The following is a 17858-nucleotide window of genomic DNA, read 5'->3' as shown; positions in this document are numbered from 1 at the left end:
ACAGAGTGAGCAGCAAATGCCCAAACCAACCCATTCCCTGAGTTACTGAGCAAAACTAGTGGTCTTCAGAACACTCTTTGAGAAATACTGCTTTTCGGTCTCAGAAATCATATTTTCCCACATCTAGGAAGGGACTATAACTCCCCCTACACAGATGGCATATTTCTTAATTAATAAAAAAATTAAAACCAAGGAAATGCCCTTTTAATTACAGCTGAAGCATGTACTGACCAAATAGTTCCCAGGAGTTATTGCTGGAAACACATGCTTTCTGATGCTGCTGAGAAAAGGTTTAAGTAGCAGTTTATTCTTCTCCTAATCTTCCCAGACTGTCATAATTCTGGGTTGAGACAATCAAGATCATCTGTTCTATGTGGAAAATCAGAAATGGAACAAGTGAAAGGTCATATTATTATGCAACATTTGCCACAATCCCCTTCTACGAAACCAATCACTTAGAAACATCTGTAATGTATGAAATACTAACAATTGACAACAATCTAATGGTAATGACTTAATTATGCCTCCAAAAGATGCCCCCTTATTCCAGGAGCCTGGCAACAGATCTGTGATTCCGCGGTTTAGGCTCATATTTCTCTCCCACTGTGTCCTTTAATTCAGTCCCAACTCTGAAAATGGGAAACATTTCTAAAGCTTTGGCCTCAGCTTTTCCAGCACCACAGATTTCATTCTCTTGCCCCTCTCTTTTTGCATAGGTTTCCCCATTCCTGACGCCCAGTGGGAACAAATGCTGAGGACTCATCACTGCTGTCACAGCCTGTTCCCCAGGCTAGGCTCAGCTGCTTCTTATTCCTGATTTATCCCTCTGAAACTCTTATTCACAAGCCAGGAAACTGCTCCTTCACAGGAGTGTAAGTTCCATGGGGCAGAACCCTGTCTTGTTCACCATTGTATCCTTACAGCCTAATTCAGTGCCTGGCATGTAGGAGACATGAAATAAAAAGTTCAGTTTGTTGATCTCTGGCTCATAGAAAAACTGGCTCAGAGATGGCCATAAGGGAGCATTATGTATCTTTTCAAGACACATAATTTAAGACAAAATGCAAAAATTGTTGGAAAGTTGAAGAAGGTGTCAAGAATATGAAGAAGAACAGAGAAGACCGCCCAACGATGGCAGTTTAAGAAGAAAATTCTGAAACTTCAGAAGGAGAAAAAGATAGAAGAGTGGTCTCCAGACTGAAATACTTAGGGAGTCTCTTAGAGAACAGAGAAATAGAGCCCAACAAATTAGATCTACGATGTGAGTATTTAGCCTAACAAAATCTGTGAATGTTTGGAGACACGTCTCTGATAGGAAAGAGTCTACAAAAAGCAATCGGGGAAGCTTTGCTGACTGCCTACTATGTGCAAAAATGTATGTCAGGACAGCAGGGAACAGGGGAGAGACAAGACTCCTTTCTAGATCCAACCATATCAAGGTCTGGTCAGAGACCCAAATGTGAAAATATTTTAAAATAACGTGATGTGTTGTCATTCACTTGTTTCACTCATTCGGCCACATAATAAATGCTACTGAGCACTCATTGTGTATATCTATCAAATAGTGGCTAGAGTGACACAGAGGCTGGAGTGACCAACTCCAGAAAATACACATTGTAGGTGACATTTCAACTGAGTATCAATTGGGACTCTTAAAAAAAAAAGTTATCACCATTAAGCTAGGCACAGTGACACACCTATAATCCCAATACTTTAGGAGGCTGAAGCAGGAGGATCTTTTGAGCTTGGGAGTTGGAGGCCAGCCTGGGGAACATAAAGAGATCCCGTCTCTACAAAAATTGTTTAAAAAAGTTAACTGGGTATGGTAGCTTGAGCCTGTAGCCCCTGCTACTAGGGAGACTAGGAAGGGAGGATTGCTTGAGCCAGGAGTCTGAGGCAGTAGCAACCTGTGATCACACCACTGCACTCCAGCCTGGTTGACAGAGCAAAACCCTATCTCGGGAAAAAAAAAAAGTTATTGGCATTAAGCTTTCATTCTTATCTGTTTTGAAACAAGTCACATAAGAAATTCTTCAGGCAAAATATAAATTTATAGTTTCTCTGTTCATAGACACACAGACTCCTGAAACCAATCCTTCTCCACTCCTGCTTTCCCATCCACTCTGCTGGAAACCTAGTGGGAAATACTACTTTAAAAAACATCATAAAATGAAAAAAGCATTTATGATGGGAAGATCGTAAATATAATAGCGGTTAACACTAAGTGAGGGCTTACTGCTTGCTTTATGTCGGGAAGGCAATTGTGTTTGATATGCGTTAGAGTGCCTTAAGTCTTTAATAATAATAAGCTTATTATTATTACTTAAGTATCAGTCTCTTCTGTTTTCAGCGGAGGCATCTGGGGCTTAGGAAAGTTAGATAATTTGTCCAAGGTCACCCAGCACAGATGGGAGTAAAGCTCTGGTCTATCCGACTTCAGGGTCAGGCTTCTGTCTCATTGTCTTCTTCATACATCACTTTCTCATTGTAGGAGGGGAGGGAGGGAGAGACAGAAGATGGGGCAGGGATAGCAGGGGTAGTGAAAGCAGATAAGTGATAGGCTAAATATTCCAAAAGGTGTCATGGTAATTGGGAAGTATCCAGACTGCAGCAAGAAGGACCTGGGTTCAAATCATGACTCTGTAGAATGAACTCAGGGAATAAGAAACACTTTGTAGGCAGGTGGAGATAATAAATACTCATCTCCTCCTCCACCATCTTCTATCTCAAGAGGATGACCAATAACTAGTTTGATGAATTTTTCTGTCTACTTGAAGACAGTATGAATTACTGACAGTTCTCACCATACAGAGGACTGTATAACTAAACAGCAAACTCATCTTAAGCAAGGATGAGTCCACCTTATGCTTCTCCCTAGCGATCCTATGCTTGGAACAGTATGTTGCCCTCAATCCACATTTGATAAATAGATGAATGTAAATTGTTAAGGGACACAAGATCTTCTGGAAAAAGCACTAGTTTCAAGCAGAATAAATGTCTTTTGTGTGTGTGTTATTTCTATCTCACAAGAGTTAAAGCAAAAAAAAAATTTTTAAAGAAAACTGACTAAAGCTTATTATAATGAGTTCAAAAGCAAGTTGAATAAGAAAATGGCTATTCACTGGAAAAGCAAAAAAGAAACCAAATGGATAGAATCCTTGTGTTAAGTGAAAAGTTCGCTCTTAAGGCACAGAAAGGTAGAATAAACAATACTGAGAGAGAAAACTGACCCAGCATGATCTGCATTCCACCTGCATCAGAACATAATGAAAATGAAGCCATGTGCTTGGGGCAGGGTTGTCGCTTTCAATTGCTCCAAATTGTTTTGCTTGTCTCACAAAGTGCTTCAAACATATCAAATGCACTTGCCTTCCTGAAGAAGGAGTCGATAGCAGGACTGGAAATTAACAGAGGTTTCTAAATTACTCTCAAACACACAGAACGTCACCCGCCCCTCCCTTTTTTTTTCAATAAAGAACACATTTTTCCAAGATGACCTAAATCCATGATGGCTAAATCCATTTAAAACAAACATTCCAAATAAACTCACCTCAGGGCTGAAACAAGAAATAAAATATACATTTACTGTGGTTTCAAATAATAAGTCAAGATTTTAAAAGGGTAAATAAATTAGCTCATTAAAAAATGACATTTATTATAATCTTACTCCCTTTCTACATTATTTTTTGATTATCTGCACATTTTGGGCTACGCCGGTTTGTAAGATTTTCCTCACTTGTTTAATTTCTTCTAGCTAAAACATATTTGCAGTAAAACACTAAACACTTTTAGATGTACTGATGATAGCATTATTTTCTTAAATTCCCATCATCATGTGTAATATGGAGCCAGCCCTACACTACCTTAATTAAATAGATTTCAGCATATTCTCTGACTTATTTCTCAGGGATTTCTGGGAGTCAATGATCATCCACATTGGGATAAAAGAACAGGACACATGGCAATTTCTTAACAGCAACTACATTAATTTCTTTTCCTCTTTGGGAATTGTGAAATTAAGTTTGGGAGAGATGAACAGTCCCTTTAAAGCATCCGTCTTCTCTTTCATTCTTTTCCCCTGACACCACCTAGTCTAGGTATGCAGTCATTGCCTGAATGACCTGTGGCAAAGAAAAAAAAATAAAGAGAGCAAAATCCAGGCTGGCTTCATGACAATGTCCACTAGGAGACGCCCTGGCTGAGGAAGGGTTCTGGGTATGTAAGACTGGCAGAGTTGGAATTTTGTTCAACCCTCTCTTGTAAATGGAAAACAAGGTTCAAAGGGCTAACATGATTTGTTGAAGACCTTCTACTAATACAAAGGAACTAAATTCCATCCCTGCTGGCTCCTAAACCAAACATCTTTCCATTCTATCATTAGACTGGTATTCAAGGGATCTGCATTCCCGTCCAGTTGTCACTACTTAGTGTAATCTTTTTTTATTATGGTAAAATATGCATAACAAATAATTTATCGTTTTAACCATTTTTAATGTATAGTTCAGTGGCGTTAAGTATACTCATATTATTGTGCAACTATCACTACCATCCATCTCCAAAATTTGTTCATCTTCCCAAACTGAAACTCCATCCATTCAATGATAACTCCCCTCACTCGCCAGCTCCTGACAACTACCATTCTACTTTCCATCTTTATGAATTTGACTACTCTAAGTACCTCACACAAATGGAATCATACAATATATGTCTTTTTGTGTCTGGCTTATTTCACTTAGCATAATGTCTTCAAGGCTCATCCACGTAGTAGTATGCGTTAGGATTTCCTTCTGTTTTAAGGCTGATTAATATTCCATTTTAGGTATATATGTTTTGTTTATTCATTCACCTGTCAGTGGACACTTGAGGTGCTTCCACCTTTTGGGAATAATGCTGCTATGAACACAGGTATACAAATATCTATTCAAGTTCATGCAACCTTTAAGCAATAGCTCTCTTCCCTAGCGTCACTATTTTTTTCATCTTTCAAGTGGCCATGGTGGCATGTGTACTTTCTTGAGGGTCCTGTTTCTAATACCATCATTTCTCCATGGACCACCCAGTATTTCACTCAGCTGGTTACAGATAGCTGCAAACTCAGTCCAAATTTAGACCAGTACAAAATGATAGCTTTGTAGTCAAAGTCAAAGGCCAGGAGTTCCTTCCAGGCCCCGGGAATTCTGTGTGCTGTTAGAGGAGACTAGCAAGTCCCCTCTCCTACTCTCTCTTCCTCTTCCTCTCACTCACTGAGAATTCCCCCTGTAAAGACTCATCATTCAGCTCAGTCTGCCTACCATTTATTGAGCGCCTACCAAATATCAAGCTCTGCTAAGTATTCACTAACTTGATCTTGGCATCACCGAAATTATTTTTCTTTGGAGGAAGACACTGTAATAGAATGGCATGTTTCTAAAAGTGCTAGATGTTAGTAGGCATGCTTTAGAATAACAAATTAACTCATTGCAAAGGGAAAAACAAACAATACAAGCAGAAGAAACAAACAAAACAATACTAGTAAGCAGAAGAAACAAACAGTCTTCCATCTCTGGGCATCTTTGTCCATGTTTGTTCGCCTGCTGCAGCCTCCGTGCTCTGCCAGGCTGTTTCATTCTTCCTTGCAGGCAGGATTTTAAATATCTACAGAGCCTGCTCAGTAAAGCAATTAGAGAGCTCCTTGTATATTTCAATCTGGTTAATGGCTTCCCAAGCCATTCCCTCACTAAAGAAGTGCATAACAGCAAAGGCAGCCAAGGAGCACCCCTCGGATTCCACACTCTCTTAATGGAAAGCAAGCAGCCCAATTTGTTTGCCTAGACTGTCAGAGCCCCCCAACACCAAGTCCCAGTCGAAAGTGACTTTTTATGTCCAAGTTACCGATTTCTCTGAAGACAACAACTTATAACGGAAATGCGGGCGTTTAACTCAAGTGCTCTTTTGTAATGGTTTTGCATCAGCGTTCTGAGAGCCAAAGCAACCACAAAGTTAACATTCTGTGTTTTCTAGCAGGGAAGGAGGGACGGAGGGAAAGGAAAGCTGTGGAAAACAAAAGGTCATTTTATTTGATAACATTAAAAGAACATTAGATTTGCACTCTATGAACTAGGCTGCATAAACAAGAGGTCATTCTAGGTAGACAGGTGGCTGTTTGGCAGGTGGGTTCTCTCCTGCCCCTCAGTGCCTGGCATTCAAGTCTTATCTGTATGTGACAGATTCCACTGGACCAAAAGCCATCCTAGGCTGCTGCTGCTGCACACCCTGGAATTTCATACAAGTTCGTAACTTCCGACAGTCTGATTTGATAAAAATCCCAAACCCACAGTAGCCCATTATATGGGCAAACTATTCATTTTATATTCACCTCCTTGTTGTGTCAGTGCGGAGGTCATCTAAAGAGGAGGCCTAATTAATCAATCTGTCAGAGGCAATGAGGAGGAGCATGTTAATAGGACTTTTATTTCACCCAGGAAAGCAGTGGCCTGACAGGGACCGGAAAATATGGCTTTGGTGTTGCTGTTTATTAGCAATGCTGAGACCAGTTGTAATAGGAGCCAAGCAGTGTGTGGGTGATAAAGTGTGGGGTGTCAAGAAACGGCAGCAACCAGAAATTAGACTGACAAGAGCCAGCACTCGCTGGATATTGATAGCTGATAAATAGGAAGCCGGGTGCAAAGGGGCATACAAAAGAGAGTGGCACGGCAAACAAGGGTTTGCACAGTTAAACAGGGGCAAGGAAGAAAGGCAGAGTGTGGATTTTGTCCTCTGCTGATAGCTAGAAGGGTCTGCTTCAGAATGAATCTTTACTTCAATCAACCAGTATTTCCTGAGAGGTTGTTCTTCGTGAGTCTCTGCCCTAGATGCTGGGGACGCAAGGATGCCCCAGACACCACCCCTACCATCCAGTGCTGCATTTATGATTTTAAGGAGCAGACCCCCTTAAGAATGTGAAGAAAGCTATAGACCCTCAAAAGAGAAAATTCATATTTCCACCAAGGACACACAATTTACATACAATTGAAGCGAGTTTACAAAACTAAAGCCCACTCTGAGATGTTTTCAGAGCGAAGCCCCAGTTTAGGATGAAGGAAATCCCTGTCTGTTGTCACTATTTACTATGTAGGGGGTATTTTTTCAGAGGTGAATGAGCAGCCTTTGTTGGGGGAGAATGAGTCAAATCAAAAGGGGATCATTTTCCTAAGAGGAGAAAGGGTTTCCAATGGAAGACTAAAGGACATCTTCACGCCACTCACATCGAGCCCACCCATGTCATGCTTTCGGCAGCAACATCCCTGTTGTGGGGAAGGAGCTATGATGTTCAGAGAAGTCAGCCAGCCAAGAAATCAACAGCTCCTTGGAGTGAGCTGGGTGCTCAGACTTGAGCCTGCAGCAGGGGCTCCTGAGGAGTCCACAAACACACCCTTGCCAGGGTTCCCCCAAGCAGTCTCATGTTCTACCTGTGGGCTGAAGCCCAGGCTTCTGATTGTTACATGGGTTCAACAGATTATCCTGCTACACACTAAAGTGTTACGGCTTTGTCACATGTACTCTTAAAACTGCCATTCAGGAGGTTACTGCTATGAGTCCAATTTGACCCCATAAGGAAATGGGCTTTTTAGGATAACTTTCTTAAACAAGGATGAAAGGCAAGGGGTTAACTTTTTTAAGTTTAGAAGGCGTACCTTGACAACTCAGAGAAGCACTCCCCACTATTTTGAACCACGTGCTCTATGTTGTCCTTCATAGTACTTACCATAATTCATAACTCTGGATTATTTTGTTTTGGTCATCTGTTTACTTGCCTGTTTTTCAGTCTCTTCTACTAGATTTTAAGTTTATCACAGCAGGGATTGTGTCTATTTTATTCCTTAATCTATATCCACTGTCAAACACAGTGCCTGGCACATGGTAGTTGCTCAGTAAATGTTAATGGAATGAATGAATGAATGCCTCTTTGTATAGCTAAAAATTACATTAATTAGAGTATGATAAATCTTCAAAGTTCTGCTGTGTTTGTATATTGAAAGAGTCCAGAATATGCCACCCCAAACTATGCTGCTGTGTCATAAGGAGTATTTTGAGCTGAAGGCAGTGGAGAACCAACACCTGTAATCTCAGCCCTTTGGGAGGCCAAGGCAGGCAGATTGCTTGGGCCTAGGAGTTGCAGACCAGCCGAGGCAACATGGCAAAACCCTGTCTCTACACAAAAAATTAGCTAGGTGTGATGGTGTGCACCTGAGTCCCAGCTACCTGGGAGGTTGAAGTGGGAAGACTACCTGAACCCAGGAAGTAGAGGCTGCAGTGAGCTATGATCATGCCACTGGGCTCCAGCTTGGGTGAGAGAGAGAAACCTTGTCTCAAAAAAACAAAAGAGAATCAGCAGATACAGCAAAGTTCTCTGCTCGCCCCTTTTCTGCCTACAAATAGGGCATAAACTTCCTTTGTGATGGTGATATAAATTTCTCCTCCTCCTGAACCAAGATACAGAGAGATACTGTATCATGAGAGGTGAGGAGCCAGCACCAAGATATGTCTGCTTAAACGGACTTTACTAAAATTACACACTTCTTTTCCATTAGTTTCCCCCATATATTTTCAAGTCATGTTCCCACAACTCATCTGCCCTAGAAGCCCAAAGCCTGTTTCCTCTGTGTAGTCATTTCTCCACAATTTAGTGTCATTTGTTAAATGGTATATAAACCCCCCAAAACCATTTTTGGGGTTTTCAATTTTCTTTGGATGCCCTGTGCATGTAAAATTAAAAACAGCAATAAAATCTGTATGCTTTTTCTCTTGACTAACCTTTCTGGTGCCATTTGAATTCAGAGGCTTCAGCCACAAAACACAAGAGGGTAGAGGAAAGGCTTTTTTTTTTTTCCTTCTTTCTTCCCCTACAATATGAACTCATAACTTTATTTCAAAATATTAATTGAGCATCTGTTACTGCCAGGCCCTGTCAGACCCGAAGATGCAGTGGTTAATCTAAGAGCCTTGACCCTGCCTTCATGGGGTTCCAACAGTCTCACTCCTTGTCTATATCAGAATAATAAAGATGACAACTAAAGCAAAATTAGTAAAAACACACGTCGTGTATAAGTTGTTCTTATATTTCAGGTGCTACACAGAGTAATTTGTATATACTATCTCATTGATTCTCACAGCTCTCTAATAAATTAGATGCAGTTATTGGTTCATTTTACAGATGAAGATCTGAACTTGGAGAAGTGAAATAAATCACCGATAACCAGAATTGAGCAAATGGGAGAACCAGAATTTTTGACAATAGCTGACTCTGGTTCCAAAACCTGCATTTATAGGATAAGCAATATGACCACTCCTAGGTGCTTCTAAACACCCAATAAACAAATTCACAGAAAAATAATAGCTGTGCATGTGAACTTCCTAGGGGCCTCCTCAGCACCCACGTTTTGTATTTAAGAGTTTAACAGCATATGTTTTAGTGAAGTTTTCTAGTTTGCAAAGCATTTACACATTAAGTGACACATTTTACCCTCAGAGAAACTCTGTGTAGGGTACAGATAGACTATTTTATAGCCCCCTTTTTCAGGAGAATTAATAAGCTCAGAGGAGGTCTGACTCAGGGTCATACAGCCAGTAAACAGTAGAAATACCAAGCCTGGTCTCATAGGTTCTCTGGCTTCCCAGTATTATTTAATTTTTGCATTTAAAGAATTCATAAACTATCCCAGTGGATCCATGGAAAATAATCTGTGAGCACCATTGTATCATGAGACATGAGAGAAACAGCTTGGTATGATGACAAGAGCCACGTGGCTCCTTCATGCTGGCATCACCCCTAACTAGCTGCAGGGGTTTGAGCAAATCACTTATCCTCTCTGGGCCTAGACTTCGTTCTCTATAAAGATGGGGATGAGGACTTTGACTACACGATCTATAAATTGTCTTCTAGCTTTGAAACTCAATGTGAAGCTAGATCTCATCCCCTTATTTTTTTTCTCCTTTTGGGCTTCCTTTCTTCACCTTTTAGCTGCTTTTATTACATTTAGAGATTAGACGTGACAAAGCTTAGGCCCCTCTTGTCTAAGGACCTTTGCTGTCAGGCCTTAGAAATGTAATTCCCACTGCTAACGTAGCCCCCCTGCAATTTGAAGTGAGAGTTCAGACTGAGGGATGTGGTCTTTGCCAGCAGGCAACATTTGTTTTGATGGATAATGGAGATTCCAAATGTCCAGTGTCCTCTTATCATTCAAACCTGGCTGATTCAAAGATTTTGCCAATAAGGAATCTTTAGGGCCAGAAGTATAATCTATTTGGAATCTAACCAGGAACCCCACCACTACCATCCTCACTCTCACTCCATGGATGAAGTTATTTTAATTTAAAAGAAGCCTGTATTACAAATGCCCACTTAATTTTTACTATTTCCATGTGTATTTCAAGAACATTAGAGAAACTTTCAAAAGAACACAATTGTTTTATGAGATGGGACTCATAATTATGCAATTTAAAGTGCGGGAGGGGACATTTTCAGGTGCCTGTGAATGTCTGCAGATGAATTTCACTGACTGACACGCTGCAGTGGGAAGTCAGCTGGAGAGCTGGAGGCAGCAGACCTATGCCCTAGTTCCAGCTCGATGCAATTGTGGGCAAGTCATTTAACCTTGATTTCTTAAATTGAGAATGGAATCACACCAATTAATTTGGCCTCAAAGGAATGTGTGAAGTAGGAGGGAGCCGTAAGACGATTCCCATTTCCTGCCTCTTCTCATTTTGCCCTTTTTGTTCATTTAGTGCTGCCCAGAGCCACCTCAACTTCACTTCTGGTAACTATGGAAAGAAAGGAGGAAGCAGATTATTTCACTTCTCTACTTAAAAATCTTAAAGGGCTTCTCATGGCCTAAGACTAAACTCCAAATTCTTGAGTTCCAAACAGAATCCTCCCTGCACCCAGTGCTCCAGCTGCACTGGCCCCTATGTGCCCTTTCCTCTTTCACCTCAGTCACCTTGATCTTGTTTCCTGTTCAAAAGGCCTTCCCTCTAGCACTGCCAAGTGGCCACAGTTGAGTCAGCTTTCAAGATCTGGCTTAAACATGATCCCGTCTGGGGGCCTGCCCAGGCCCATCCTGTGACACCCATACCTTCTCTGTTCCCACAGCACTCTGTGACTTTCATTCAGGCAGTTCCTGCAGTTTTGTAATTCATGATTTTCTGTGTTCTCTCCCCTTCACAACATCAGTATTTCTCTTAAGGTTTTTCATCAAAACACTGCAGTGCTTGTTAGAAATGAAGATTTTGGGGTCCCACTCAAACTTACTAAATCACGCCACTAGGAGTAAGGTATGTCCTGCACACACTAAAGATTGAGAATGACTGTACTGGTTCATGAGTTCTAGAGTGGCAGGAATTACGCCTGATTCACTGTTGTCTATCCGGATCTCTATCCTTTTCTTGAAGATGAGTTGCCTTAGGATGTCTCAAGAAAGACATTCTGTCTAGCACAGTGGGGATACACAAACCACTATTAGGATGAAAGAGCTAGGAGAGTATCGCTAAGTTTTTCTGCCAACATCCTTCTATGTAGCTCTGCAAAAAGAATGGTAGAAACTTACAACAAAAGAGGGATGTGGGGAAGAAAAAGAGCCTTTGGGGGCAGCTAAAGATGGAGACATTGCAAAATGGACCCTCCTGGCTAAGGATGCCCAGCACATACTGAACCTTGTCCAAATGTGACTTCCTGATGAAGTTAGCAGCCATTCGCTGCAAGGATACACAATGAGTTATGTGCAGTGAGTATTGAAGGAAAACACAACCCTTGAATTTTTTTTCCCCCTGCTGAGAACATTAAATAAATATAAAAGGCTAATCTCTCAGCAGCTAAAATTAAGCCTCTGGTGACCACCAAAATAGAAGCAATAGATTCCCTAAGACCTTGAGAATTTGGGGTTCAAACTTAAAAGGATACACTGTTATGTCAAACTGAAGACAGTCTAAGAAGACTCTACACCTCTCAAGTGTTCCAGGTCAGGAAAGATACTAAGGAAGCTGCAAATGTGGATGGATTGCCTCTACACCATCTATTGGGTCTCAAGATATCCTTCAATTTAGTCTTTTCAACAGTCATCACTTTGAATTGAGGCTTTGCAGGAGCTCTAAGCAAAATGAAGATGGAGACCACTTTATTTTATTTTTGGGACAATCAAATTTCTCTCCAATTGGACAATTTCAAGACTGCCTATTTTTGTAAATAGTGCACTGCAACCCCAATGGTAACAACAAGCCCTATATACCTACTTCTGGCTGTGTATGGAGACATTCTTACTGAATTCATTTCCTTAGACATTGGGAAAATGACTGATTTTTCCTTCCCATGGGGAAAATTGAGTGCACCAAAATTTCTGGTCATTTTCTACAGTTTGTTCTGTGATTTCAAAATGGTAGATCTCATTGAACACTGATAAGATCAAGCAAAGAAGACCGGCTCTTATGCTCTGTGCTTCCCCACTTGGCTTGAAAGGGCAAATGCCCTCCTGCTATGTCTAACTTGATTACTTTCTTCAAAGGCTGGCCAGGAATCTCAGATTCCATCTCTCTGAGGTTGGCTTTGCCCTCCTTGAGGAGGGGACCAGGACTACATTTGAATGGGATTCGCATGCAATCAACAAGGAGGCTTTGGGGGCTCTAGGTGTTGCTGTGATACATACAATGGAGTTCTGAGGAGTGTCATTTCTTTCCCAAAGAGGTCATCCCTGACTGTGTCATCTCCTGGCCACACACCTTTGTTTCATGCATTTCTCTGAGCAAGCAACAACTTCCTCAAAAGATTCATTTAAAAGGGAGGAGGCTTCTTTTTACCTTGGCAAGGAGACTATTGTTGCTTGAAAACAAAAGGAATCCGCACCTTAATCCCGATGACATTGCTGTAGGAACCTTATTTACAGTATGTCAAAATCCCGTTCTGTTCTTACAGCCTCATTAAATCTAAGCCTCATTTAACTAGTAGGACATTTTTACAATGGGTTTACTGGCGTACTGTGATAAATGGCTGTCTAACATCTTTCAACAATAGCCGGGCTACAGCCATAACCACGATGTGTATAAACACTACATCAGTTTAACAATACACAGTGCTGAATAGCAGGAAGTGAAGGCAAACATTTTCCCTGAGCGTTTTTTGTATGTGTTTGGCGGGGCGGGGGGGGGGGGGGCGGGGCGGGAATAAAAGGAAAAAAAATCACCAGAGGAAAAAAATTATAAATTTTTTTACAAGTTTAATGTTTCTGCTGAGGATAATAAAGATGGCCTTTGAAAGTCATGACCTAGTTTAAAAAAAAAAGTTGCCTGAAATTTGATAATTTGATCCCTGAAACATAAAAAGCGTTTGCAATAGAATGAAAATGACCCTGTTCTTTCTCCTTTTTAAAAAATCCTGTATCTGAAAAATGAATAGAATGGTGTGTGAATATATGCAGCTCACCCTTCTAGAGCTGAAGTCCTGCTTGCTTATTCAAGAATATGGGTTAGGTTGCTGGGCAAATCAAAACAACTAGTGCTGGGCCAGATTCTGAAGACCAAAGCACTTAAAAAGAAATCAGAGCATCTATAAGCTCTTCATTTTTTCCTCTGTGATAGAGAATCTAGTGATCACAGTCCTATTCAAGACTGTTAGGGCCTCTTCCAGGTTTTCGTCGGTGCCAAAAGGTGGAGAAGCATAAGGTTTCCTAAATTGGAGGAGAAACTTAAATGTACTCAATACATTTAGATCCTGCCTGGATTTTCACTAGACTCTGATTTAATTTCACACCAAATGCTATTGCATAACTGGACGGAGCAAAGCCTCTAGTATTAACACTGGAGACTAAGGTCTGACATTCTGTCTAAATGAAATTTCCCAGTTGTCCCAAGAAGTTTTTACCTTGTTTCCATGCTAGCAGTTTGAAATGTCACTGCATATTGCTGCAATGACAGGTGAGCAAAAACCAAACCTGGCTTGGCTGGTGCTCAGAGCAAACAGGCCTGGGAACCAGCCTAGTGTTTTCTGGCCCATCCTAGCTGTGGCACTGGCCCATGCTCTGTCCCACCAAGCAACATTGCCAAGTGGAGCCATAGGCTCTGCCAGTGGCCCTCTCAAAAGGCCAGTTAGGAGGGACTACACACAGTTTTCATGGAAAAGAAAAGACACTTGATCTCTCCCCTCTCTCTCTTTGTGCTTTAAGAAAAAAAAAAAGGGGCTGCCTTCTGGAGTGAATTGTGGCAATAGTTCTATTTTTATTACTAAAATATACATTTGAAACATAAAATGTGTTTTCCATTCATAGCATTAAAAAGAAAAAGCTAAGTATGTATCCTTACGTTACTCTAGTGCCCTTCGTTTTTTAATGCCAAAAGGCGGCTTCTACAACCTACGCCTTCCTCCCCATATGGGATGGTAGGCAACCAGAATTCACGTCTGTGTGCTTCATCAACAGTGCAAATCAATTAAGCATTGCTATGCTCCCCAGGAAGCCGTCCCTTTGCAGATCAGCTTGGCTTAACATGATGAGGTATGGGAGTTCCCTACTCACAAAGGTGAAGAACCCTCACCTGGGCAGTCCTGCCATGCTCAGAATTGCCTCTGGGTACATGCAGCACTCATTAACCTGCCAGCCATTCTGCTCTGCAAGATTAACATAGTGATGCTTTGACCAAGAGGCTCCATGACTCAGTTTCCCCACTCTAACACAGACAGGACACTGCCCCGTGTGTTTCATCACATCCTGCATTCAAAACCTCTATGTCTTGCCTTTCAAGCAGAGGATGCTTTCTAAGAATTTCACTGTCTCTGCACTCATGTCTTTATTTGTCCTTTTAAATACCGTTTCTCTATGGAAAACCTGCACTATGTAAATAGTGGAAGAAATCTATAGGCATTCCTTTAGTTTTGCTGGCCATTCTCAAAAATAAGGAGTGAATATAATCTAGGAAAATTCAACTGGAGAACAGACAATTAAGGAAAATGCCAAGTTCCCTTTGACTATTTGAGGAGTTGTCTGGCATGTAGACAAAGACTTCAGATGGATGTGGGTTCAAAGAAAGGAGGTTTGAGTAGAACACATATCCAAACCTGATGAATGGTTCTCATTTCAGAGAAATGAACACATGGCAATGAGCGGAAGAGGGACTGGTATCCAACCAACAAAAATCAATCTTGACCATATATACCATACACGGGGTAACTGTTATTGGGGTAACATTCCATATGCCACTTGGGAGGTAAGGCAGAGTTGATAAATTCATTCATTCTCGTTCTCTTTCTCTGTTTCTCCCCAATCCCGTGTGTGTGTGTGTGTGTGTGTGTAGTACAGGACTATTGTAGAGAAATCCATGTACTTGATGATTAAACTTTAAGCAATATTACAATCCTGAGATTCTATAATCTAAGAATTAAATAGAAAGAGGAATAAAAAGAAGTGGCCAGCCTTCACTTTCTATGTTTTAGTCCATTTTTTTCTCACGGGCGTGGAATATTTATTCTGGGCCTTTCCAGTTCCTTAAACAGTGCCATAATAGTTTCATATATAAGACCCTGAACATTAGCACTGTCTTTCCAGGAAGGTTTACCTCTTAAAGCACTCAGTGGGCACTAATTATTCATGCAGTAACACAGTTAGCAGTAAGAACAAAAATGGTTTGGAATGACAAATACTTCACAATAGGAACTAATTTATACCTGGAAAAAAGTGATCTATATTCCTGTTAAAAATTAATACTTCTTCAAGAGGAATAAGCTATAGAGAGAAAATTCCATTCCTGGTGGAGGTCAATCTTCTTCTTACTCTTTCTTCTCTATCCTTTAATGGAAGGCAGTTCACTTATATGACTTCTGTTAGTCTGGGAAAAAATTCATCAGTATTTATAAGTACAGCAACATGCTTTGAGAATGCACATCCAGCAATGTTCCCTGGACATGTTCTAAAGGAACTCTGAGAACAAGACAAAGTGGAGACAAAATAAGGGAGAGGTTTCCTGCCCTGGTCTGTGACAGGTTCCAATAATTAAGGGGCTGGATCTTTACTGATGTCATAAGCTCATATTATAAAAGCTCATAAAGAGCTTCTCATTCACAGATGAGTCTGGCATTTTGACTTTCTAATTTTCCAAAGGCAGTTCTTTATTTTTAAGTTGCTGAAAGCTGATATCCTGAGAAGTTTAAAATTACCCCCTTCACATTTTCAAATTGTTGATATGTGTCCCACATTTGCAAAGTTTCAAACTCTAATGATACCAACGAGTAAAGAAAGGTCAATGAGCTGGTATTTACTCAGTGCCCACTAAATTCTAGGAATTGTTACATGTGAGATTGTATTTAATCCACAAATGTATTTAATTTCACAACTTTTATGTTGATAAGGCTCAGAGAGGTAAGGTAACCTGCACAGGGTTCCACAGTTAATAAATCCTCAAACCAGGATTTGAACAGAGTTTGAAGTCTAAAGGTCATGCCCTTCCTAGTACACTGCAAAAAAAAAGTTCACAGTATCTGCTGTCTAGGTATTCTAGAGTTAGTAACAAGAGTCATCTGGGGTTTACTTGTGGCCTCCCAAACTCGTATGTGAGTCTCCCCAGAATCTCTGTCCCCCAGATACAATTTGATGACACAAATGAATCAATCCCAGTGCATTAAATTCTTAGTGTCCAAATGTGGACAGCAATCTCTGCTGCTGCTGTACCGAATACTTACCGGGCAGGGCTGCAATGTAAGAAATGGAGCCCCACATATAATAGACAATTCATGCCACAGTGCAAGGAGCTCTACTGTGAGAGATGAAGCCTCAGGCTCTCGTGTGGGCTCTCTCAAAGCAGCATCTCCTATTTGTTTCTCAGCTTATTTTCTCTTGTGCCTAACGAGAGATTAAGATGAAATGATCTCAAAGGGCCTTTCAAGTTCTATGCATGAGAAATTGTTTTGAGGGTGGAAGAGAAAAAGTTAGAAAATAAAGAAGGAAATCGTAAGACGTTAGAGATGGAAAGAAACACAAAGCTCAAATAGTACAACGTTCCCATTTAAATGCAAAGAAGATGAAGGCCAGAGGGAGAAGATGACATCCTAAACTACGGGACTAGTAAGCGAACCATGTAAACTCAGGGTTCGCCTGAGTTTCACACTAACTCTCCTTCTATAACACAGAGCAGAATGCACTTGAAATCCAGCAGAAAATTAGGGAAAGTATTTTAGAAATCAGCAAAAAGATCACAATTATCCATATCCCAACCAACTCAGAACCTGAATTAACTGAATTTTAATTTAGTTTGCCTTCCATTTTAGAGGAAAGATACAGAAAGATGTCCTCATCAGAAGTGAAATTACACGGAGCAATTCTAGGAATAAATACGCCGCCAACCCAAACACCTACAGCTTCAAAGTCAGTTGTCTTCACACTTTAGCGGGCTTAGAAACCACCCTGGGTGCTAAAGTGCCAATTTCCTGCTCTACCACCAAAGGCTCTGATTCATGTCTAAGAAGGGCCCAGGCACTGGGTTAACAAGCACTGAGGTCAAGTCTGCGACTTGTATTCAGGAGCCATGTGCTCTAAAACTGGATGAGTGAGAACAATAACATTATGTTAAGTATGGTCATCTAGAGACTAGACTGACTTAACATTTTTAGGACAATTTTTAACAGTTCTTAAGGTAAGGGAATTTATGTTTAATCCTCAGAAATTTAAATTTACCCAAATACTCCACCTACCAAAGATGCCTGTTTATCTGTATTGAGCTACTTTCTGTGCACAGTGTGAGCACATTCATAAAGAAATCCATTTCCTACAGTGGGACTTTTCTGCAAACATGGGATATCTGGTTTGAAATACACAACATCGCTGTGACAACAATAATTTTATAATAAGAAA

The 17858-nt window shown here is 40.7% G+C and overlaps 1 protein-coding gene across 4 annotated transcripts in view; it reads right to left on the bottom strand.

Annotated features, from left to right (window-relative positions):
• Positions 1-17858, bottom strand: part of MPPED2 (metallophosphoesterase domain containing 2) — a 176594-nt gene that overhangs the window by 30966 nt on the left and 127770 nt on the right. The window lies entirely within an intron of this gene.

The sequence above is a fragment of the Aotus nancymaae genome, unplaced genomic scaffold, assembly GCF_030222135.1.
Source record: "Aotus nancymaae isolate 86718 unplaced genomic scaffold, 86718_ANA_hifiasm-v0.15.2.pri h1tg000059l, whole genome shotgun sequence".
In the NCBI taxonomy this organism is placed as follows: Eukaryota; Metazoa; Chordata; class Mammalia; order Primates; family Aotidae; genus Aotus; species Aotus nancymaae.
Note: the sequence above shows the minus strand (reverse complement) of the source record. Positions and strands in the feature narration are given on the sequence as shown.